Consider the following 22,862-nt stretch of genomic DNA (forward strand, 5'->3'; position numbering starts at 1 on the left):
GGATTAGGGGACGTGTGAGGGTCAGGCTTCGGGAAAGGGTTAGGGTTAGGGTTCGGGCTAGGGTTAGGGTTAGGGGACGGGGACGGTTTAGGGTCCAGGTGAGGGTACGCCAACGCTTTAGGGGGAGCGTACGTGTGAGGGCGCGAGTTAGCGTTAGCGTACGGGTTAGGATTAGGGGACGGGTGAGGCTCACGCTTCGGGGAAGGGTTAGGGTTAGGGTTCGGGCTAGGGTTAGGGTTAGGGGACGGGGATGGTTTAGGGTCCAGGTGAGGGTACGACAACGCTTTAGGGGGAGCGTACGTGTGAGGGCGCGGGTTAGCGTTAGCGTACGGGTTAGGATTAGGGGACGGGTGAGGGTCACGCTTCGGGGAAGGGTTAGGGTTAGGGTTCGGGCTAGGGTTAGGGTTAGGGGACGGGGATGGTTTAGGGTCCAGGTGAGGGTACGCCAACGCTTTAGGGGGAGCGTACGTGTGAGGGCGCGGGTTAGCGTTAGCGTACGGGTTAGGATTAGGGGACGGGTGAGGGTCACGCTTCGGGGAAGGGTTAGGGTTAGGGTTCGGGCTAGGGTTAGGGTTAGGGGACAGGGACGGTTTAGGTTCCAGGTGAGGGTACGACAGCGCTTTAGGGGGAGCGTGCGTGTGAGGGCGCGGGTTAGCGTTAGCGTACGGGTTAGGATTAGGGGACGGGTGAGGGTCAGGCTTCGGCGAAGGGTTAGGGTTAGGGTTCGGGCTAGGGTTAGGGTTAGGGGACGGGGACGGTTTAGGGTCCAGGTGAGGGTACGACAACACTTTAGGGGGAGCGTATGTGTGAGGGCGCGGGTTAGCGTTAGCGTACGGGTTAGGATTAGGGGACGGGTGAGGGTCAGGCTTCGGGGAAGGGTTAGGGTTAGGGTTCGGGCTAGGGTTAGGGTTAGGGGACGGGGACGGTTTAGGGTCCAGGTGAGGGTACGCCAACGCTTTAGGGGGAGCGTACGTGTGAGGGCGCGGGTTAGCGTTAGCGTAAGCGTTAGGATTAGGGGACGGGTGAGGGTCAGGCTTTGGGGAAGGGTTAGGGTTAGGGTTCGGGCTAGGGTTAGGGTTAGGGGACGGGGACGGTTTAGGGTCCAGGTGAGGGTACACCAACGCTTTAGGGGGAGCGTACGTGTGAGGGCGCGGGTTAGCGTTAGCGTACGGGTTGGGATTAGGGAACGGGTGAGGGTGAGACTTCGGTGATGGGTTAGGGTTAGGGTTCGGGCTAAGGTTAGGGTTAGGGGACGGGGACGGTTTAGGGTCCAGGTGAGGGTACGACAACGCTTTAGGGGGAGCGTATGTGTGAGGGCGCGGGTTAGCATTAGCGTACGGGTTAGGATTAGGGGACGGGTGAGGCTCACGCTTCGGGGAAGGGTTAGGGTTAGGGTTCGGGCTAGGGTTAGGGTTAGGGGACGGGGATGGTTTAGGGTCCAGGTGAGGGTACGACAACGCTTTAGGGGGAGCGTACGTGTGAGGGCGCGGGTTAGCGTTAGCGTATGTGTTAGGATTAGGGGACGGGTGAGGGTCACGCTTCGGGGAAGTGTTAGGGTTAGGGTTCGGGCTAGGGTTAGGGTTAGGGGACAGGGACGGTTTAGGTTCCAGGTGAGGGTACGACAGCGCTTTAGGGGGAGCGTACGTGTGAGGGCGCGGGTTAGCGTTAGCGTACGGGTTAGGATTAGGGGACGGGTGAGGGTCAGGCTTCGGCGAAGGGTTAGGGTTAGGGTTCGGGCTAGGGTTAGGGTTAGGGGACGGGGACGGTTTAGGGTCCAGGTGAGGGTACGCCAACGCTTTAGGGGGAGCGTACGTGTGAGGGCGCGGGTTAGCGTTAGCGTACGGGTTGGGATTAGGGGACGGGTGAGGGTCAGGCTTCGGGGAAGTGTTAGGGTTAGGGTTCGGGCTAGGGTTAGGGTTAGGGGACGGGGACGGTTTAGGGTCCAGGTGAGGGTATGACAACGCTTTAGGGGGAGCGTAGGTGTGAGGGCGCGGCTTAGCGTTAGCGTAAGCGTTAGGATTAGGGGACGGGTGAGGGTAAGGCTTCGGGGAAGGGTTAGGGTTAGGGTTCGCGCTAGGGTTAGGGTTAAGGGATGAGGACGGTTTAGGGTCCAGGTGAGGGTACGCCAACGCTTTAGGGGGAGCGTACGTGTGAGGGCGTGGGTTAGCGTTAGCGTACGGGTTAGGATTAGGGGACGGGTGAGGCTCACGCTTCGGGGAAGGGTTAGGGTTAGGGTTCGGGCTAGGGTTAGGGTTAGGGGATGGGGACGGTTTGGGGTCCAGGTGAGTGTACGCCAACGCTTTAGGGGGAGCGTACGTGTGAGGGCGCGGGTTAGCGTTAGCCTACGTGTTGGGATTAGGGAACGAGTGAGGGTCAGGCTTCCGGGAAGGGTTAGGGTTAGGGTTCGGGCTAGGGTTAGGGTTAGGGGACGGGGACGGTTTAGGGTCCAGGTTTGGGTACGCCAACGCTTTAGGGGGAGCGTACGTGTGAGGGCGCGGGTTAGCGTTAGCGTACGGGTTAGGATTAGGGGACGGGTGAGGCTCACGCTTCGGGGAAGGGTTACGGTTAGGGTTCGGGCTAGGGTTAGGGTTAGGGGACGGGGACGGTTTAGGGTCCAGGTGAGGGTACGCCAACGCTTTAGGGGGAGCGTACGTGTGAGGGCGCGGGTTAGCGTTAGCGTACGGGTTGGGATTAGGGAACGGGTGAGGGTCAGGCTTCCGGGAAGGGTTAGGGTTAGGGTTCGGGCTAGGGTTAGGGTTAGGGGACGGGAAGGTTTAGGGTCCAGGTGAGGGTACGATAACGCTTTAGGGGGAGCGTACGTGTGAGGGCGCGGGTTAGCGTTAGCGTACGGGTTAGGATTAGGGGACGGGTGAGGTTCATGCTTCGGGGAAGGGTTAGGGTTAGGGTTCGGGCTAGGGTTAGGGTTAGGGGACGGGGACGGTTTAGGGTCCAGGTGAGGGTACGACAAAACTTTAGGGGGAGCGTATGTGTGAGGGCGCGGGTTAGCGTTAGCGTACGGGTTAGGATTAGGGGACGGGTGAGGGTCAGGCTTCGGGGAAGGGTTAGGGTTAGGGTTCGGGCTAGGGTTAGGGTTAGGGGACGGGGAAGGTTTAGGGTCCAGGTGTGGGTACGCCAACGCTTTAGGGGGAGCGTACGTGTGAGGGCGCGGGTTAGCGTTAGCGTAAGCGTTAGGATTAGGGGACGGGTGAGGGTCAGGCTTCGGGGAAGTGTTAGGGTTAGGGTTCGGGCTAGGGTTAGGGTTAGGGGACGGGGACGGTTTAGGGTCCCGGTGAGGGTACGCCAACGATTTAGGGGGAGCGTACGTGTGAGGGCGCGAGTTAGCGTTAGCGTACGGGTTGGGATTAGGGAACGGGTGAGGGTCAGGCTTCGGTGATGGGTTAGGGTTAGGGTTCGGGCTAGGGTTAGGGTTAGGGGACGGGGACGGTTTAGGGTCCAGGTGAGGGTACGCCAACGCTTTAGGGGGAGCATACGTGTGAGGGCGCGAGTTAGCGTTAGCGTAAGCGTTAGGATTAGGGGACGGGTGAGGGTCAGGCTTCGGGGAAGATTTAGGGTCAGGGTTTGGGCTAGGGTTAGCGTTACGGGACGGGGACGGTTTAGGGTCCAGGTGAGGGTACGACAGCGCTTTAGGGGGAGCGTACGTGTAAGGGCGTGGGTTAGCGTTAGCGTAGGGGTTATGATTAGGGGACGGGTGAGGGTCAGGCTTCAGGGAAGGGTTAGCGTTAGGGTTCGGGCTAGGGTTAGGGTTAGGGGACGGGGACGGTTTAGGGTCCAGGTGAGGGTACGACAAAACTTTAGGGGGAGCGTATGTGTGAGGGCGCGGGTTAGCGTTAGCGTACGGGTTAGGATTAGGGGACGGGTGAGGCTCAGGCTTCGGGGAAGGGTTAGGCTTAGGGTTCGGGCTAGGGTTAGGGTTAGGGGACGGGGACGGTTTAGGGTCCAGGTGAGGGTACGACAACGCTTTAGGGGGAGGGTACGTGTGAGGGCGCGGGTTAGCGTTAGCGTACGGGTTAGGATTAGGGGACGGGTGAGGCTCAGGCTTCGGGGTAGGGTTAGGGTTAGGGTTCAGGCTAGGGTTAGGGTTAGGGGACGGGGACGGTTTAGGGTCCAGGTGAGGGTACGACAACGCTTTAGGGGGAGCGTACGTGTGAGGGCGCAGGTTAGCGTTAGCGTACGGGTTAGGATTAGGGGACGGGTGAGGGTCAGGCTTCGGGGAAGAGTTAGGGTTAGCGTTCGGGCTAGGGTTAGGGTTAGAGCACGGGAACGGTTTAGGGTCCAGGTGAGGGTACGCCAACGCTTTAGGGGGAGCGTATGTGTGTGGGAGCGGGTTAGCGTTAGCGTACGCGTTGGGATTAGGCAACGGGTGAGGGTCAGGCTTCGGGGAAGGCTTAGGGTTAGGGTTCGGGCTAGGGTTAGGGTTAGGGAACGGGGAAGGTTTAGAGTCCATGTGAGGGTACGACAACGCTTTAGGGGGAGCGTACGTGTGAGGGCGCGGGTTAGCGTTAGCGTACGGGTTAGGATTAGGGGACGGGTGAGGGTCAGGCTTCGGGGAAGGGTTAGGGTTAGGGTTCGGGCTAGGGTTAGGGTTAGGGGACGGGGACGGTTTAGGGTCCAGGTGAGGGTACGCCAACGTTTTAGGGGGAGCGTACGTGTGAGGGCGCGAGTTAGCGTTAGCGTACGGGTTGGGATTAGGGAACGGGTGAGGGTCAGGCTTCGGTGATGGGTTAGGGTTAGGGTTCGGGCTAGGGTTAGGGTTAGGGGACGGGGACGGTTTAGGGTCCAGGTGAGGGTACGACAACGCTTTAGGGGGAGGGTACGTGTGAGGGCGCGGGTTAGCGTTAGCGTACGGGTTAGGATTAGGGGACGGGTGAGGGTCAGGCTTCGGGGAAGGGTTAGGGTTAGGGTTCAGGCTAGGGTTAGGGTTAGGGGACGGGGACGGTTTAGGGTCCAGGTGAGGGTACGACAACGCTTTAGGGGGAGCGTACGTGTGAGGGCGCGGGTTAGCGTTAGCGTACGGGTTAGGATTAGGGGACGGGTGAGGGTCAGGCTTCGGGGAAGAGTTAGGGTTAGGGTTCGGGGTAGGGTTAGGGTTAGGGGACGGGGACGGTTTAGGGTCCAGGTGAGGGTACGACAACGCTTTAGGGGGAGCGTACGTGTAAGGGCGCGGGTTAGCGTTAGCGTACGGGTTAGGATTAGGGGACGGGTGAGGGTTAGGCTTCGGGGAAGGGTTAGGGTTAGGGTTCGGGCTAGGGTTAGGGTTAGGGGACGGGGACGGTTTAGGGTCCAGGTGAGGGTACGACAACGCTTTAGGGGGAGCGTACGTGTGAGGGCGCGGGTTAGCGTTAGCGTACGTGTTAAGATTGTGGGACGGGTGAGGGGCAGGCTTCGGGGAAGATTTAGGGTTAGGGTTCGGGCTAGGGTTAGGGGACGGGGACGGGGACGGTTTAGGGCCCAGGCGAGGGTACGCCAACGTTTTAGGGGGAGCGTACGTGTGAGGGCGCGGGTTAGCGTTAGAGTACGGTTTAGGATTAGGGGACGGGTTAGGGTCAGTCTTCGGGGAAGGGTTAGGGTTAGGGTTCCGGCTAGGGTTAGGGTTAGGGGATGGGGACGGTTTAGGGTCCAGGTGAGGGTACGACAACGCTTTAGGGGGAGCGTACGTGTGAGGGCGCGGGTTAGCGTTAGCGTACGGGTTAGGATTAGGGGATGGGTGAGGGTCAGGCTTCGGGGAAGGGTTAGGGTTAGGGTTCGGGCTAGGGTTAGGGTTAGGGGACGGGGACGGTTTAGGGTCCAGGTGAGGTTACGCCAACGCTTTAGGGGTAGCGTACGTGTGAGGGCGCGGGTTAGCGTTAGCGTATGGGTTGGGATTAGGGGAAGGGTGAGGCTCACGCTTCGGGGAAGGTTTAGGGTTAGGGTTCGGGCTAGGGTTAGGGTTAGGGGACAGGGACGGTTTAGGGTCCAGGTTAGGGTACGACAACGCTTTAGTGGGAGCGTATGTGTGAGGGCGCGGGTTAGCGTTAGCGTACGGGTTAGGATTAGGGGACGGGTGAGGGTCAGGCTTCGGGGAAGGGTTAGGGTTAGGGTTCTTGCTAGGGTTAGGGTTAGGGGACGGGGACGGTTTAGGGTCCAGGTGAGGGTACGCCAACGCTTTATGGGGAGCGTACGTGTGAGGGCGCGGGTTAGCGTTAGCGTACGGGTTAGGATTAGGGGACGGGTGAGGGTCAGGCTTCGGGGAAGGGTTAGGGTTAGGGTTCGGCCTAGGTTTAGGGTTAAGGGACGGGAACGGTTTAGGGTCCAGGTGAGGGTACGCCAACGCTTTAGGGGCAGCGTACGTGTGAGGGCGCGGGTTAGCGTTAGCGTACGGGTTAGGATTAGGGGACGGGTGAGGCTCACGCTTCGGGGAAGGGTTAGGGTTAGGGTTCGGCTAGGGTTAGGGTTAGGGGACGGGGACGGTTTAGGGTCCAGGTGAGGGTACGCCAACACTTTAGGGGGAGCGTACGTGTGAGGGCACGGGTTAGCGTTAGCGTACGGGTTAGGATTAGGGGATGGGTGAGTGTCAGGCTTCGGGGAAGGGTTAGGGTTAGGGTTCGGGCTAGGGTTAGGGTTAGGGGACGGGGACGGTTTAGGGTCCAGGTGAGGGTACGCCAACGCTTTAGGGGGAGCGTACGTGTGAGGGCGCGGGTTAGCGTTAGCGTAAGCGTTAGGATTAGGGGACGGGTGAGGGTCAGGCTCGGGGAAGGGTTAGGGTTAGGGTTCGGGCTAGGGTTAGGGTTAGGGGACGGGGACGGTTTAGGGTCCAGGTGAGGGTACGCCAACGCTTTAGGGGGAGCGTACGTGAGAGGGCGCGAGTTAGCGTTAGCGTACGGGTTAGGATTAGGGGACGGGTGAGGCTCACGCTTCGGGGAAGTGTTAGGGTTAGGGTTCGGGCTAGGGTTAGGGTTAGGGGACGGGGATGGTTTAGGGTCCAGGTGAGGGTACGACAACGCTTTAGGGGGAGCGTACGTGTGAGGGCCCGGGTTAGCGTTAGCGTACGGGTTAGGATTAGGGGACGGGTGAGGGTCACGCTTCGGGGAAGGGTTAGGGTTAGGGTTCGGGCTAGGGTTAGGGTTAGGGGACGGGGACGGTTTGGGGTCCAGGTGAGTGTACGCCAACGCTTTAGGGGGAGCGTACGTGTGAGGGCGCGGGTTAGCATTAGCCTACGGGTTGGGATTAGGGAACGAGTGAGGGTCAGGCTTCCGGGAAGGGTTAGGGTTAGGGTTCGGGCTAGGGTTAGGGTTAGGGGACGGGGACAGTTTAGGGTCCAGGTGAGGGTACGACAACGCTTTAGGGGGAGCGTATGTGTGAGGGCGCGGGTTAGCGTTAGCGTACGGGTTAGGATTAGGGGACGGGTGAGGCTCACGCTTCGGGGAAGGGTTAGGGTTAGGGTTCGGGCTAGGGTTAGGGTTAGGGGACGGGGATGGTTTAGGGTCCAGGTGAGGGTACGCCAACGCTTTAGGGGGAGCGTACGTGTGAGGGCGCGGGTTAGCGTTAGCGTACGGGTTAGGATTAGGGGACGGGTGAGGGTCACGCTTCGGGGAAGGGTTAGGGTTAGGGTTCGGGCTAGGGCTAGGGTTAGGAGACAGGGACGGTTTAGGTTCCAGGTGAGGGTACGACAGCGCTTTAGGGGGAGCGTACGTGTGAGGGCGCGGGTTAGTGTTAGCGTACGGGTTAGGATTAGGGGACGGGTGAAGGTCAGGCTTCGGCGAAGGGTTAGGGTTAGGGTTCGGGCTAGGGTTAGGGTTAGGGGACGGGGACGGTTTAGGGTCCAGGTGAGGGTACGACAACACTTTAGGGGCAGCGTATGTGTGAGGGCGCGGGTTAGCGTTAGCGTACGGGTTAGGATTAGGGGACGGGTGAGGGTCAGGCTTCGGGGAAGATTTAGGGTTAGGGTTCGGGCTAGGGTTAGGGTTAGGGGACGGGGACGGTTTAGGGTCCAGGTGAGGGTACGCCAACGCTTTAGGGGGAGCGTACGTGTGAGGGCGCGGGTTAGCGTTAGCGTAAGCGTTAGGATTAGGGGACGGGTGAGGGTCAGGCTTCGGGGAAGGGTTAGGGTTAGGGTTCGGGCTAGGGTTAGGGTTAGGGGACGGGGACGGTTTAGGGTCCCGGTGAGGGTACGCCAACGATTTAGGGGGAGCGTACGTGTGAGGGCGCGAGTTAGCGTTAGCGTACCGGTTGGGATTAGGGAACGGGTGAGGGTCAGGCTTCGGTGATGGGTTAGGGTTAGGGTTCGGGCTAGGGTTAGGGTTAGGGGACGGGGACGGTTTAGGGTCCAGGTGAGGGTACGCCAACGCTTTAGGGGGAGCATACGTGTGAGGGCGCGAGTTAGCGTTAGCGTAAGCGTTAGGATTAGGGGACGGGTGAGGGTCAGGCTTCGGGGAAGATTTAGGGTCAGGGTTTGGGCTAGGGTTAGCGTTACGGGACGGGGACGGTTTAGGGTCCAGGTGAGGGTACGACAGCGCTTTAGGGGGAGCGTACGTGTAAGGGCGTGGGTTAGCGTTAGCGTAGGGGTTATGATTAGGGGACGGGTGAGGGTCAGGCTTCAGGGAAGGGTTAGCGTTAGGGTTCGGGCTAGGGTTAGGGTTAGGGGACGGGGACGGTTTAGGGTCCAGGTGAGGGTACGACAAAACTTTAGGGGGAGCGTATGTGTGAGGGCGCGGGTTAGCGTTAGCGTACGGGTTAGGATTAGGGGACGGGTGAGGCTCAGGCTTCGGGGAAGGGTTAGGCTTAGGGTTCGGGCTAGGGTTAGGGTTAGGGGACGGGGACGGTTTAGGGTCCAGGTGAGGGTACGACAACGCTTTAGGGGGAGGGTACGTGTGAGGGCGCGGGTTAGCGTTAGCGTACGGGTTAGGATTAGGGGACGGGTGAGGCTCAGGCTTCGGGGTAGGGTTAGGGTTAGGGTTCAGGCTAGGGTTAGGGTTAGGGGACGGGGACGGTTTAGGGTCCAGGTGAGGGTACGACAACGCTTTAGGGGGAGCGTACGTGTGAGGGCGCAGGTTAGCGTTAGCGTACGGGTTAGGATTAGGGGACGGGTGAGGGTCAGGCTTCGGGGAAGAGTTAGGGTTAGCGTTCGGGCTAGGGTTAGGGTTAGAGCACGGGAACGGTTTAGGGTCCAGGTGAGGGTACGCCAACGCTTTAGGGGGAGCGTATGTGTGTGGGAGCGGGTTAGCGTTAGCGTACGCGTTGGGATTAGGCAACGGGTGAGGGTCAGGCTTCGGGGAAGGCTTAGGGTTAGGGTTCGGGCTAGGGTTAGGGTTAGGGAACGGGGAAGGTTTAGAGTCCATGTGAGGGTACGACAACGCTTTAGGGGGAGCGTACGTGTGAGGGCGCGGGTTAGCGTTAGCGTACGGGTTAGGATTAGGGGACGGGTGAGGGTCAGGCTTCGGGGAAGGGTTAGGGTTAGGGTTCGGGCTAGGGTTAGGGTTAGGGGACGGGGACGGTTTAGGGTCCAGGTGAGGGTACGCCAACGTTTTAGGGGGAGCGTACGTGTGAGGGCGCGAGTTAGCGTTAGCGTACGGGTTGGGATTAGGGAACGGGTGAGGGTCAGGCTTCGGTGATGGGTTAGGGTTAGGGTTCGGGCTAGGGTTAGGGTTAGGGGACGGGGACGGTTTAGGGTCCAGGTGAGGGTACGACAACGCTTTAGGGGGAGGGTACGTGTGAGGGCGCGGGTTAGCGTTAGCGTACGGGTTAGGATTAGGGGACGGGTGAGGGTCAGGCTTCGGGGAAGGGTTAGGGTTAGGGTTCAGGCTAGGGTTAGGGTTAGGGGACGGGGACGGTTTAGGGTCCAGGTGAGGGTATGACAACGCTTTAGGGGGAGCGTACGTGTGAGGGCGCGGGTTAGCGTTAGCGTACGGGTTAGGATTAGGGGACGGGTGAGGGTCAGGCTTCGTGGAAGAGTTAGGGTTAGGGTTCGGGGTAGGGTTAGGGTTAGGGGACGGGGACGGTTTAGGGTCCAGGTGAGGGTACGACAACGCTTTAGGGGGAGCGTACGTGTAAGGGCGCGGGTTAGCGTTAGCGTACGGGTTAGGATTAGGGGACGGGTGAGGGTTAGGCTTCGGGGAAGGGTTAGGGTTAGGGTTCGGGCTAGGGTTAGGGTTAGGGGACGGGGACGGTTTAGGGTCCAGGTGAGGGTACGACAACGCTTTAGGGGGAGCGTACGTGTGAGGGCGCGGGTTAGCGTTAGCGTACGTGTTAAGATTGTGGGACGGGTGAGGGGCAGGCTTCGGGGAAGATTTAGGGTTAGGGTTCGGGCTAGGGTTAGGGGACGGGGACGGGGACGGTTTAGGGCCCAGGTGAGGGTACGCCAACGTTTTAGGGGGAGCGTACGTGTGAGGGCGCGGGTTAGCGTTAGCGTACGGTTTAGGATTAGGGGACGGGTTAGGGTCAGTCTTCGGGGAAGGGTTAGGGTTAGGGTTCCGGCTAGGGTTAGGGTTAGGGGATGGGGACGGTTTAGGGTCCAGGTGAGGGTACGACAACGCTTTAGGGGGAGCGTACGTGTGAGGGCGCGGGTTAGCGTTAGCGTACGGGTTAGGATTAGGGGATGGGTGAGGGTCAGGCTTCGGGGAAGGGTTAGGGTTAGGGTTCGGGCTAGGGTTAGGGTTAGGGGACGGGGACGGTTTAGGGTCCAGGTGAGGTTACGCCAACGCTTTAGGGGTAGCGTACGTGTGAGGGCGCGGGTTAGCGTTAGCGTATGGGTTGGGATTAGGGGAAGGGTGAGGCTCACGCTTCGGGGAAGGTTTAGGGTTAGGGTTCGGGCTAGGGTTAGGGTTAGGGGACAGGGACGGTTTAGGGTCCAGGTTAGGGTACGACAACGCTTTAGTGGGAGCGTATGTGTGAGGGCGCGGGTTAGCGTTAGCGTACGGGTTAGGATTAGGGGACGGGTGAGGGTCAGGCTTCGGGGAAGGGTTAGGGTTAGGGTTCTTGCTAGGGTTAGGGTTAGGGGACGGGGACGGTTTAGGGTCCAGGTGAGGGTACGCCAACGCTTTATGGGGAGCGTACGTGTGAGGGCGCGGGTTAGCGTTAGCGTACGGGTTAGGATTAGGGGACGGGTGAGGGTCAGGCTTCGGGGAAGGGTTAGGGTTAGGGTTCGGCCTAGGTTTAGGGTTAAGGGACGGGAACGGTTTAGGGTCCAGGTGAGGGTACGCCAACGCTTTAGGGGCAGCGTACGTGTGAGGGCGCGGGTTAGCGTTAGCGTACGGGTTAGGATTAGGGGACGGGTGAGGCTCACGCTTCGGGGAAGGGTTAGGGTTAGGGTTCGGCTAGGGTTAGGGTTAGGGGACGGGGACGGTTTAGGGTCCAGGTGAGGGTACGCCAACACTTTAGGGGGAGCGTACGTGTGAGGGCACGGGTTAGCGTTAGCGTACGGGTTAGGATTAGGGGATGGGTGAGTGTCAGGCTTCGGGGAAGGGTTAGGGTTAGGGTTCGGGCTAGGGTTAGGGTTAGGGGACGGGGACGGTTTAGGGTCCAGGTGAGGGTACGCCAACGCTTTAGGGGGAGCGTACGTGTGAGGGCGCGGGTTAGCGTTAGCGTAAGCGTTAGGATTAGGGGACGGGTGAGGGTCAGGCTCGGGGAAGGGTTAGGGTTAGGGTTCGGGCTAGGGTTAGGGTTAGGGGACGGGGACGGTTTAGGGTCCAGGTGAGGGTACGCCAACGCTTTAGGGGGAGCGTACGTGAGAGGGCGCGAGTTAGCGTTAGCGTACGGGTTAGGATTAGGGGACGGGTGAGGCTCACGCTTCGGGGAAGTGTTAGGGTTAGGGTTCGGGCTAGGGTTAGGGTTAGGGGACGGGGATGGTTTAGGGTCCAGGTGAGGGTACGACAACGCTTTAGGGGGAGCGTACGTGTGAGGGCCCGGGTTAGCGTTAGCGTACGGGTTAGGATTAGGGGACGGGTGAGGGTCACGCTTCGGGGAAGGGTTAGGGTTAGGGTTCGGGCTAGGGTTAGGGTTAGGGGACGGGGACGGTTTGGGGTCCAGGTGAGTGTACGCCAACGCTTTAGGGGGAGCGTACGTGTGAGGGCGCGGGTTAGCGTTAGCCTACGGGTTGGGATTAGGGAACGAGTGAGGGTCAGGCTTCGGGGAAGGGTTAGGGTTAGGGTTCGGGCTAGGGTTAGGGTTAGGGGACGGGGACGGTTTAGGGTCCAGGTGAGGGTACGACAACGCTTTAGGGGGAGCGTATGTGTGAGGGCGCGGGTTAGCGTTAGCGTACGGGTTAGGATTAGGGGACGGGTGAGGCTCACGCTTCGGGGAAGGGTTAGGGTTAGGGTTCGGGCTAGGGTTAGGGTTAGGGGACGGGGATGGTTTAGGGTCCAGGTGAGGGTACGCCAACGCTTTAGGGGGAGCGTACGTGTGAGGGCGCGGGTTAGCGTTAGCGTACGGGTTAGGATTAGGGGACGGGTGAGGGTCACGCTTCGGGGAAGGGTTAGGGTTAGGGTTCGGGCTAGGGCTAGGGTTAGGAGACAGGGACGGTTTAGGTTCCAGGTGAGGGTACGACAGCGCTTTAGGGGGAGCGTACGTGTGAGGGCGCGGGTTAGTGTTAGCGTACGGGTTAGGATTAGGGGACGGGTGAGGGTCAGGCTTCGGCGAAGGGTTAGGGTTAGGGTTCGGGCTAGGGTTAGGGTTAGGGGACGGGGACGGTTTAGGGTCCAGGTGAGGGTACGACAACACTTTAGGGGCAGCGTATGTGTGAGGGCGCGGGTTAGCGTTAGCGTACGGGTTAGGATTAGGGGACGGGTGAGGGTCAGGCTTCGGGGAAGATTTAGGGTTAGGGTTCGGGCTAGGGTTAGGGTTAGGGGACGGGGACGGTTTAGGGTCCAGGTGAGGGTACGCCAACGCTTTAGGGGGAGCGTACGTGTGAGGGCGCGGGTTAGCGTTAGCGTAAGCGTTAGGATTAGGGGACGGGTGAGGGTCAGGCTTCGGGGAAGGGTTAGGGTTAGGGTTCGGGCTAGGGTTAGGGTTAGGGGACGGGGACGGTTTAGGGTCCCGGTGAGGGTACGCCAACGATTTAGGGGGAGCGTACGTGTGAGGGCGCGAGTTAGCGTTAGCGTACGGGTTGGGATTAGGGAACGGGTGAGGGTCAGGCTTCGGTGATGGGTTAGGGTTAGGGTTCGGGCTAGGGTTAGGGTTAGGGGACGGGGACGGTTTAGGGTCCAGGTGAGGGTACGCCAACGCTTTAGGGGGAGCATACGTGTGAGGGCGCGAGTTAGCGTTAGCGTAAGCGTTAGGATTAGGGGACGGGTGAGGGTCAGGCTTCGGGGAAGATTTAGGGTCAGGGTTTGGGCTAGGGTTAGCGTTACGGGACGGGGACGGTTTAGGGTCCAGGTGAGGGTACGACAGCGCTTTAGGGGGAGCGTACGTGTAAGGGCGCGGGTTAGCGTTAGCGTACGGTTTAGGATTAGGGGACGGGTTAGGGTCAGTCTTCGGGGAAGGGTTAGGGTTAGGGTTCCGGCTAGGGTTAGGGTTAGGGGATGGGGACGGTTTAGGGTCCAGGTGAGGGTACGACAACGCTTTAGGGGGAGCGTACGTGTGAGGGCGCGGGTTAGCGTTAGCGTACGGGTTAGGATTAGGGGATGGGTGAGGGTCAGGCTTCGGGGAAGGGTTAGGGTTAGGGTTCGGGCTAGGGTTAGGGTTCGGGGACGGGGACGGTTTAGGGTCCAGGTGAGGTTACGCCAACGCTTTAGGGGTAGCGTACGTGTGAGGGCGCGGGTTAGCGTTAGCGTATGAGTTGGGATTAGGGGAAGGGTGAGGCTCACGCTTCGGGGAAGGTTTAGGGTTAGGGTTCGGGCTAGGGTTAGGGTTAGGGGACAGGGACGGTTTAGGGTCCAGGTTAGGGTACGACAACGCTTTAGTGGGAGCGTATGTGTGAGGGCGCGGGTTAGCGTTAGCGTACGGGTTAGGATTAGGGGACGGGTGAGGGTCAGGCTTCGGGGAAGGGTTAGGGTTAGGGTTCTTGCTAGGGTTAGGGTTAGGGGACGGGGACGGTTTAGGGTCCAGGTGAGGGTACGCCAACGCTTTATGGGGAGCGTACGTGTGAGGGCGCGGGTTAGCGTTAGCGTACGGGTTAGGATTAGGGGACGGGTGAGGGTCAGGCTTCGGGGAAGGGTTAGGGTTAGGGTTCGGCCTAGGTTTAGGGTTAAGGGACGGGAACGGTTTAGGGTCCAGGTGAGGGTACGCCAACGCTTTAGGGGCAGCGTACGTGTGAGGGCGCGGGTTAGCGTTAGCGTACGGGTTAGGATTAGGGGACGGGTGAGGCTCACGCTTCGGGGAAGGGTTAGGGTTAGGGTTCGGCTAGGGTTAGGGTTAGGGGACGGGGACGGTTTAGGGTCCAGGTGAGGGTACGCCAACACTTTAGGGGGAGCGTACGTGTGAGGGCACGGGTTAGCGTTAGCGTACGGGTTAGGATTAGGGGATGGGTGAGTGTCAGGCTTCGGGGAAGGGTTAGGGTTAGGGTTCGGGCTAGGGTTAGGGTTAGGGGACGGGGACGGTTTAGGGTCCAGGTGAGGGTACGCCAACGCTTTAGGGGGAGCGTACGTGTGAGGGCGCGGGTTAGCGTTAGCGTAAGCGTTAGGATTAGGGGACGGGTGAGGGTCAGGCTCGGGGAAGGGTTAGGGTTAGGGTTCGGGCTAGGGTTAGGGTTAGGGGACGGGGACGGTTTAGGGTCCAGGTGAGGGTACGCCAACGCTTTAGGGGGAGCGTACGTGAGAGGGCGCGAGTTAGCGTTAGCGTACGGGTTAGGATTAGGGGACGGGTGAGGCTCACGCTTCGGGGAAGTGTTAGGGTTAGGGTTCGGGCTAGGGTTAGGGTTAGGGGACGGGGATGGTTTAGGGTCCAGGTGAGGGTACGACAACGCTTTAGGGGGAGCGTACGTGTGAGGGCCCGGGTTAGCGTTAGCGTACGGGTTAGGATTAGGGGACGGGTGAGGGTCACGCTTCGGGGAAGGGTTAGGGTTAGGGTTCGGGCTAGGGTTAGGGTTAGGGGACGGGGACGGTTTGGGGTCCAGGTGAGTGTACGCCAACGCTTTAGGGGGAGCGTACGTGTGAGGGCGCGGGTTAGCGTTAGCCTACGGGTTGGGATTAGGGAACGAGTGAGGGTCAGGCTTCCGGGAAGGGTTAGGGTTAGGGTTCGGGCTAGGGTTAGGGTTAGGGGACGGGGACGGTTTAGGGTCCAGGTGAGGGTACGACAACGCTTTAGGGGGAGCGTATGTGTGAGGGCGCGGGTTAGCGTTAGCGTACGGGTTAGGATTAGGGGACGGGTGAGGCTCACGCTTCGGGGAAGGGTTAGGGTTAGGGTTCGGGCTAGGGTTAGGGTTAGGGGACGGGGATGGTTTAGGGTCCAGGTGAGGGTACGCCAACGCTTTAGGGGGAGCGTACGTGTGAGGGCGCGGGTTAGCGTTAGCGTACGGGTTAGGATTAGGGGACGGGTGAGGGTCACGCTTCGGGGAAGGGTTAGGGTTAGGGTTCGGGCTAGGGCTAGGGTTAGGAGACAGGGACGGTTTAGGTTCCAGGTGAGGGTACGACAGCGCTTTAGGGGGAGCGTACGTGTGAGGGCGCGGGTTAGTGTTAGCGTACGGGTTAGGATTAGGGGACGGGTGAGGGTCAGGCTTCGGCGAAGGGTTAGGGTTAGGGTTCGGGCTAGGGTTAGGGTTAGGGGACGGGGACGGTTTAGGGTCCAGGTGAGGGTACGACAACACTTTAGGGGCAGCGTATGTGTGAGGGCGCGGGTTAGCGTTAGCGTACGGGTTAGGATTAGGGGACGGGTGAGGGTCAGGCTTCGGGGAAGATTTAGGGTTAGGGTTCGGGCTAGGGTTAGGGTTAGGGGACGGGGACGGTTTAGGGTCCAGGTGAGGGTACGCCAACGCTTTAGGGGGAGCGTACGTGTGAGGGCGCGGGTTAGCGTTAGCGTAAGCGTTAGGATTAGGGGACGGGTGAGGGTCAGGCTTCGGGGAAGGGTTAGGGTTAGGGTTCGGGCTAGGGTTAGGGTTAGGGGACGGGGACGGTTTAGGGTCCCGGTGAGGGTACGCCAACGATTTAGGGGGAGCGTACGTGTGAGGGCGCGAGTTAGCGTTAGCGTACGGGTTGGGATTAGGGAACGGGTGAGGGTCAGGCTTCGGTGATGGGTTAGGGTTAGGGTTCGGGCTAGGGTTAGGGTTAGGGGACGGGGACGGTTTAGGGTCCAGGTGAGGGTACGCCAACGCTTTAGGGGGAGCATACGTGTGAGGGCGCGAGTTAGCGTTAGCGTAAGCGTTAGGATTAGGGGACGGGTGAGGGTCAGGCTTCGGGGAAGATTTAGGGTCAGGGTTTGGGCTAGGGTTAGCGTTACGGGACGGGGACGGTTTAGGGTCCAGGTGAGGGTACGACAGCGCTTTAGGGGGAGCGTACGTGTAAGGGCGTGGGTTAGCGTTAGCGTACGGGTTGGGATTAGGGAACGGGTGAGGGTCAGGCTTCGATGATGGGTTAGGGTTAGGGTTCGGGCTTGGGTTAGGGTTAGGGGATGGGGACGGCTTAGGGTCCAGGTGAGGGTACGACAACGCTTTAGGGGGAGCGTATGTGTGAGGGCGCGGGTTAGCGTTAGCGTACGGGTTAGGATTAGGGGACGGGTGAGGCTCACGCTTCGGGGAAGGGTTAGGGTTAGGGTTCGGACTAGGGTTAGGGTTAGGGGACGGGGATGGTTTAGGGTCCAGGTGAGGGTACGACAACGCTTTACGGGGAGCGTACGTGTGAGGGCGCGGGTTAGCGTTAGCGTACGGGTTAGGATTAGGGGACGGGTTAGGGTCAGGCTTCGGGGAAGGGTTAGGGTTAGGGTTCGGGCTAGGGTTAGGGTTAGGGGACGGGGACGGTTTAGGGTCCAGGTGAGGGTACGACAACGCTTTAGGGGGAGGGTACGTGTGAGGGCGCGGGTTAGCGTTAGCGTGCGGGTTAGGATTAGGGGACGGGTGAGGGTCAGGCTTCGGGGAAGGGTTAGGGTTAGGGTTCAGGCTAGGGTTAGGGTTAGGGGACGGGGACGGTTTAGGGTGCAGGAGAGGGTACGACAACGCTTTAGGGGGAGCGTACGTGTGAGGGCGCGGGTTAGCGTTAGCGTACGTGTTAAGATTGTGGGACGGGTGAGGGGCAGGCTTCGGGGAAGATTTAGGGTTAGGGTTCGGGCTAGGGTTAGGGTTAGAGGACGGGAACGGTTTAGGGTCCAGGTGAGGGTACGCCAACGCTTTAGGGGGAGCGTACGTGTGAGGGAGCGGGTTAGCGTTAGCGTACGGGTTGGGATTAGGGGACGGGTGAGGGTCAGGCTTCGGGGAAGTGTTAGGGTTAGGGTTCGGGCTAGGGTTAGGGTTAGGGGACGGGGACGGTTTAGGGTCCAGGTGAGGGTACGACAACGCTTTAGGGGGAGCGTACGTGTGAGGGCGCGGGTTAGCGTTAGCGTACGGGTTAGGATTAGGGGACGGGTGAGGGTCAGTCTTCGGGGAAGGGTTAGGGTTAGGGTTCGGGCTAGGGTTAGGGTTAGGGGACGGGGACGGTTTAGGGTCCAGGTGAGGGTACGACAACGCTTTAGGGGGAGCGTACGTGTGAGGGCGCGGGTTAGCGTTAGCGTACGGGTTAGGATTAGGGGACGGGTGAGGGTCAGGCTTCGGGGAAGGGTTAGGGTTAGGGTTCTGGCTAGGGTTAGGGTTAGGGTACTGGGACGGTTTAGGGTCCAGGTGAGGGTACACCAACGCTTTAGGGGGAGCGTACGTGTGAGGGCGCCGGTTAGCGTTAGCGTACGGGTTAGGATTAGGGGACGGGTGAGGGTCAGGCTTCGGGGAAGGGTTAGGGTTAGGGTTCGGGCTAGGTTTAGGGTTAAGGGACGGGGACGGTTTAGGGTCCAGGTGAGGGTACGCCAACGCTTTAGGGGGAGCGTACGTGTGAGGGCGCGGGTTAGCGTTAGCGTACGGGTTAGGATTAGGGGACGGGTGAGGCTCACGATTCTGGGAAGGGTTAGGGTTAGGGTTCTGGCTAGGGTTAGGGTTAGGGGACGGGGACGGTTTAGGGTCCAGGTGAGGGTACGCCAACGCTTTAGGGGGAGCGTACGTGTGAGGACGCGGGTTAGCGTTAGCGTACGGGTTAGGATTAGGGGACAGGTGAGTGTCAGGCTTCGGGGAAGAGTTAGGTTTAGGGTTCGTGCTAGGGTTAGGGTTAGGGGACGGGGACGGTTTAGGGTCCATGTGAGGGTACGCCAACGCTTTAGGGGGAGCGTACGTGTGAGGGCGCGAGTTAGCGTTAGCGTAAGGGTTGGGATTAGGGAACGGGTGAGGGTCAGGCTTTGGGGAAGGGTTAGGGTTAGGGTTTGGTCTAGGGTTAGGGTTAGGGGACGGGGACGGTTTAGGGTCCAGGTGAGGGTACGCCAACGCTTTAGGGGGAGCGTACGTGTGAGGGCGCGGGTCAGCGTTAGCATACGGGTTGGGATTAGGGAACGGGTGAGGGTCAGGCTTCCGGGAAGGGTTAGGGTTAGGGTTCGGGCTAGGGTTAGGGTTAGGGGACGGGAAGGTTTAGGGTCCAGGTGAGGGTACGATAACGCTTTAGGGGGAGCGTACGTCTGAGGGCGCGGGTTAGCGTTAGCGTACGGGTTAGGATTAGGGGACGGGTGAGGTTCATGCTTCGGGGAAGGGTTAGGGTTAGGGTTCGGGCTAGGGTTAGGGTTAGGGGACGGGGACGGTTTAGGGTCCAGGTGAGGGTACGACAACACTTTAGGGGGAGCGTACGTGTGAGGGCGCGGGTTAGCGTTAGCGTACGGGTTAGGATTAGGGGACGGGTGAGGGTCAGGCTTCGGGGAAGGGTTAGGGTTAGGGGTCGGGCTAGGGTTAGGGTTAAGGGACGAGGACGGTTTAGGGTCCAGGTGAGGGTACGCCAACGCTTTAGGGGGAGCGTACGTGTGAGGGCGCGGGTTAGCGTTAGCGTACGGGTTAGGATTAGGGGACGGGTGAGGGTCAGGCTTCGGGGAAGGGTTAGGGTTAGGGTTCGGGCTAGGGTTAGGGTTAAGGGACGAGGACGGTTTAGGGTCCAGGTGAGGGTACGCCAACGCTTTAGGGGGAGCGTACGTGTGAGGGCGCGGGTTAGCGTTAGCGTACGGGTTAGGATTAGGGGACGGGTGAGGCTCACGCTTCGGGGAAGGGTTACGGTTAGGGTTCGGGCTAGGGTTAGGGTTAGGGGACGGGGACGGTTTAGGGTCCAGGTGAGGGTACGCCAACGCTTTAGGGGGAGCGTACGTGTGAGGGCGCGGGTTAGCGTTAGCGTACGGGTTGGGATTAGGGAACGGGTGAGGGTCAGGCTTCCGGGAAGGGTTAGGGTTAGGGTTCGGGCTAGGGTTAGGGTTAGGGGACGGGGGGGTTTAGGGTCCAGGTGAGGATACGATAACGCTTTAGGGGGAGCGTACGTGTGAGGGCGCGGGTTAGCGTTAGCGTACGGGTTAGGATTAGGGGACGGGTGAGGTTCATGCTTCGGGGAAGGGTTAGGGTTAGGGTTCGGGCTAGGGTTAGGGTTAGGGGACGGGGACGGTTTAGGGTCCAGGTGAGGGTACGACAACACTTTAGGGAGAGCGTATGTGTGAGGGCGCGGGTTAGCGTTAGCCTACGGGTTAGGATTAGGGGACGGGTGAGGGTCAGGCTTCGGGGAAGGGTTAGGGTTAGGGTTCGGGCTAGGGTTAGGGTTAGGGGACGGGGAAGGTTTAGGGTCCAGGTGTGGGTACGCCAACGCTTTAGGGGGAGCGTACGTGTGAGGGCGCGGGTTAGCGTTAGCGTAAGCGTTAGGATTAGGGGACGGGTGAGGGTCAGGCTTCGGGGAAGGGTTAGGGTTAGGGTTCGGGCTAGGGTTAGGGTTAGGGGACGGGGACGGTTTAGGGTCCCGGTGAGGGTACGCCAACGCTTTAGGGGGAGCGTACGTGTGAGGGCGCGAGTTAGCGTTAGCGTACGGGTTGGGATTAGGGAACGGGTGAGGGTCAGGCTTCGGTGATGGGTTAGGGTTAGGGTTCGGGCTAGGGTTAGGGTTAGGGGACGGGGACGGTTTAGGGTCCAGGTGAGGGTACGCCAACGCTTTAGGGGGAGCATACGTGTGAGGACGCGAGTTAGCGTTAGCGTAAGCGTTAGGATTAGGGGACGGGTGAGGGTCAGGCTTCGGGGAAGGTTTAGGGTCAGGGTTCGGGCTAGGGTTAGCGTTACGGGACGGGGACGGTTTAGGGTCCAGGTGAGGGTACGACAGCGCTTTAGGGGGAGCGTACGTGTAAGGGCGTGGGTTAGCGTTAGCGTAGGGGTTATGATTAGGGGACGGGTGAGGGTCAGGCTTCAGGGAAGGGTTAGCGTTAGGGTTCGGGCTAGGGTTAGGGTTAGGGGACGGTTTAGGGTCCAGGTGAGGGTACGACAAAACTTTAGGGGGAGCGTATGTGTGAGGGCGCGGGTTAGCGTTAGCGTACGGGTTAGGATTAGGGGACGGGTGAGGCTCAGGCTTCGGGGAAGTGTTAGGGTTAGGGTTCGGGCTAGGGTTAGGGTTAGGGGACGGGGACGGTTTAGGGTCCAGGTGAGGGTACGACAACGCTTTAGGGGGAGGGTACGTGTGAGGGCGCGGGTTAGCGTTAGCGTACGGGTTAGGATTAGGGGACGGGTGAGGCTCAGGCTTCGGGGTAGGGTTAGGGTTAGGGTTCGGGCTAGGGTTAGGGTTAGGGGACGGGGACGGTTTAGGGTCCAGGTGAGGGTACGCCAACGCTTTAGGGGGAGCGTATGTGTGTGGGAGCGGGTTAGCGTTAGCGTACGCGTTGGGATTAGGCAACGGGTGAGGTTCAGGCTTCGGGGAAGGCTTAGGGTTAGGGTTCGGGCTAGGGTTAGGGTTAGGGAACGGCGAAGGTTTAGAGTCCATGTGAGGGTACGACAACGCTTTAGGGGGAGCGTACGTGTGAGGGCGCGGGTTAGCGTTAGCGTACGGGTTAGGATTAGGGGACGGGTGAGGGTCAGGCTTCGGGGAAGGGTTAGGGTTAGGGTTCGGGCTAGGGTTAGGGTTAGGGGACGGGGACGGTTTAGGGTCCAGGTGAGGGTACGCCAACGTTTTAGGGGGAGCGTACGTGTGAGGGCGCGAGTTAGCGTTAGCGTACGGGTTGGGATTAGGGAACGGGTGAGGGTCAGGCTTCGGTGATGGGTTAGTGTTAGGGTTCGGGCTAGGGTTAGGGTTAGGGGTCGGGGACGGTTTAGGGTCCAGGTGAGGGTACGACAACGCTTTAGGGGGAGCGTATGTGTGAGGGCGCGGGTTAGCGTTAGCGTACGGGTTAGGATTAGGGGACGGGTGAGGCTCACGTTTCGGGGAAGGGTTAGGGTTAGGGTTCGGGCTAGGGTTAGGGTTAGGGGACGGGGATAGTTTAGGGTCCAGGTGAGGGTACGACAACGCTTTAGGTGGAGCATACGTGTGAGGGCGCGGGTTAGCGTTAGCGTACGGGTTAGGATTAGGGGACGGGTGAGGGTTAGGCTTCGGGGAAGGGTTAGGGTTAGGGTTCGGGCTAGGGTTAGGGTTAGGGGACAGGGACGGTTTAGGTTCGAGGTGAGGGTACGACAGCGCTTTAGGGGGAGCGTACGTGTGAGGGCGCGGGTTAGCGTTAGCGTACGGGTTGGGATTAGGGAACGGGTGAGACTCACGCTTCGGCGAAGGGTTAGGGTTAGGGTTCGGGCTAGGGTTAGGGTTAGGGGACGGGGACGGTTTAGGGTCCAGGTGAGGGTACGCCAACGCTTTAGGGGGAGCGTACGTGTGAGGGCGCGGCTTAGCGTTAGCGTACGGGTTAGGATTAGGGGACGGGTGAGGCTCACGCTTCGGGGAAGGGTTAGGGTTAGGGTTCGGGCTAGGGTTAGGGTTAGGGGACGGGGACGGTTTAGGGTCCAGGTGAGGGTACGCCAACGCTTTAGGGGGAGCATACGTGTGAGGGCGCGGGTTAGCGTTAGCGTACTGGTTGGGATTAGGGAACGGGTGAGGCTCACGCTTCGGGGAAGGCTTAGGGTTAGGGTTCGGGCTAGGGTTAGGGTTAGGGGACGGGGACGGTTTAGGGTCCACGTGAGGGTATGACAACGCTTTAGGGGGAGCCTACGTGTGAGGGCGCGGGTTAGCGTTAGCGTACGGGTTAGGATTAGGGGACAGGTGAGGGTCAGGCTTCGGGGAAGGGTTAGGGTAAGGGTTCGGGCTAGGGTTAGGGTTAAGGGACGGGGACGGTTTAGGGTCCATGTGAGGGTACGACAACGCTTTAGGGGGAGCGTACGTGTGAGGACGCGGGTTAGCGTTAGCGTACGGGTTAGGATTAGGGGCAGATGAGGGTTAGGCTTCGGGGAAGGGTTAGGGTTAGGGTTCGGGCTAGGGTTAGGGTTAGGGGACGGGGACGGTTTAGGGTCCAGGTGAGGGTACGCCAACGCTTTAGGGGGAGCGTACGTGTGAGGGCGCGGCTTAGCGTTAGCATACGGGTTGGGATTAGGGAACGGGTGAGGGTCAGGCTTCCGGGAAGGGTTAGGGTTAGGGTTCGGGCTAGGGTTAGGGTTAGGGGACGGGAAGGTTTAGGGTCCAGGTGAGGGTACGATAACGCTTTAGGGGGAGCGTACGTGTGAGGGCGCGGGTTAGCGTTAGCGTACGGGTTAGGATTAGGGGACGGGTGAGTTTCATGCTTCGGGGAAGGGTTAGGGTTAGGGTTCGGGCTAGGGTTAGGGTTAGGGGACGGGGACGGTTTAGGGTCCAGGTGAGGGTACGACAACACTTTAGGGAGAGCGTATGTGTGAGGGCGCGGGTTAGCGTTAGCGTACGGGTTGGGATTAGGGAACGGGTGAGGGTCAGGCTTCC

The sequence above is a fragment of the Delphinus delphis genome, chromosome 15 (genome assembly GCF_949987515.2).
Source record: "Delphinus delphis chromosome 15, mDelDel1.2, whole genome shotgun sequence".
Lineage (NCBI taxonomy): Eukaryota > Metazoa > Chordata > Mammalia > Artiodactyla > Delphinidae > Delphinus > Delphinus delphis.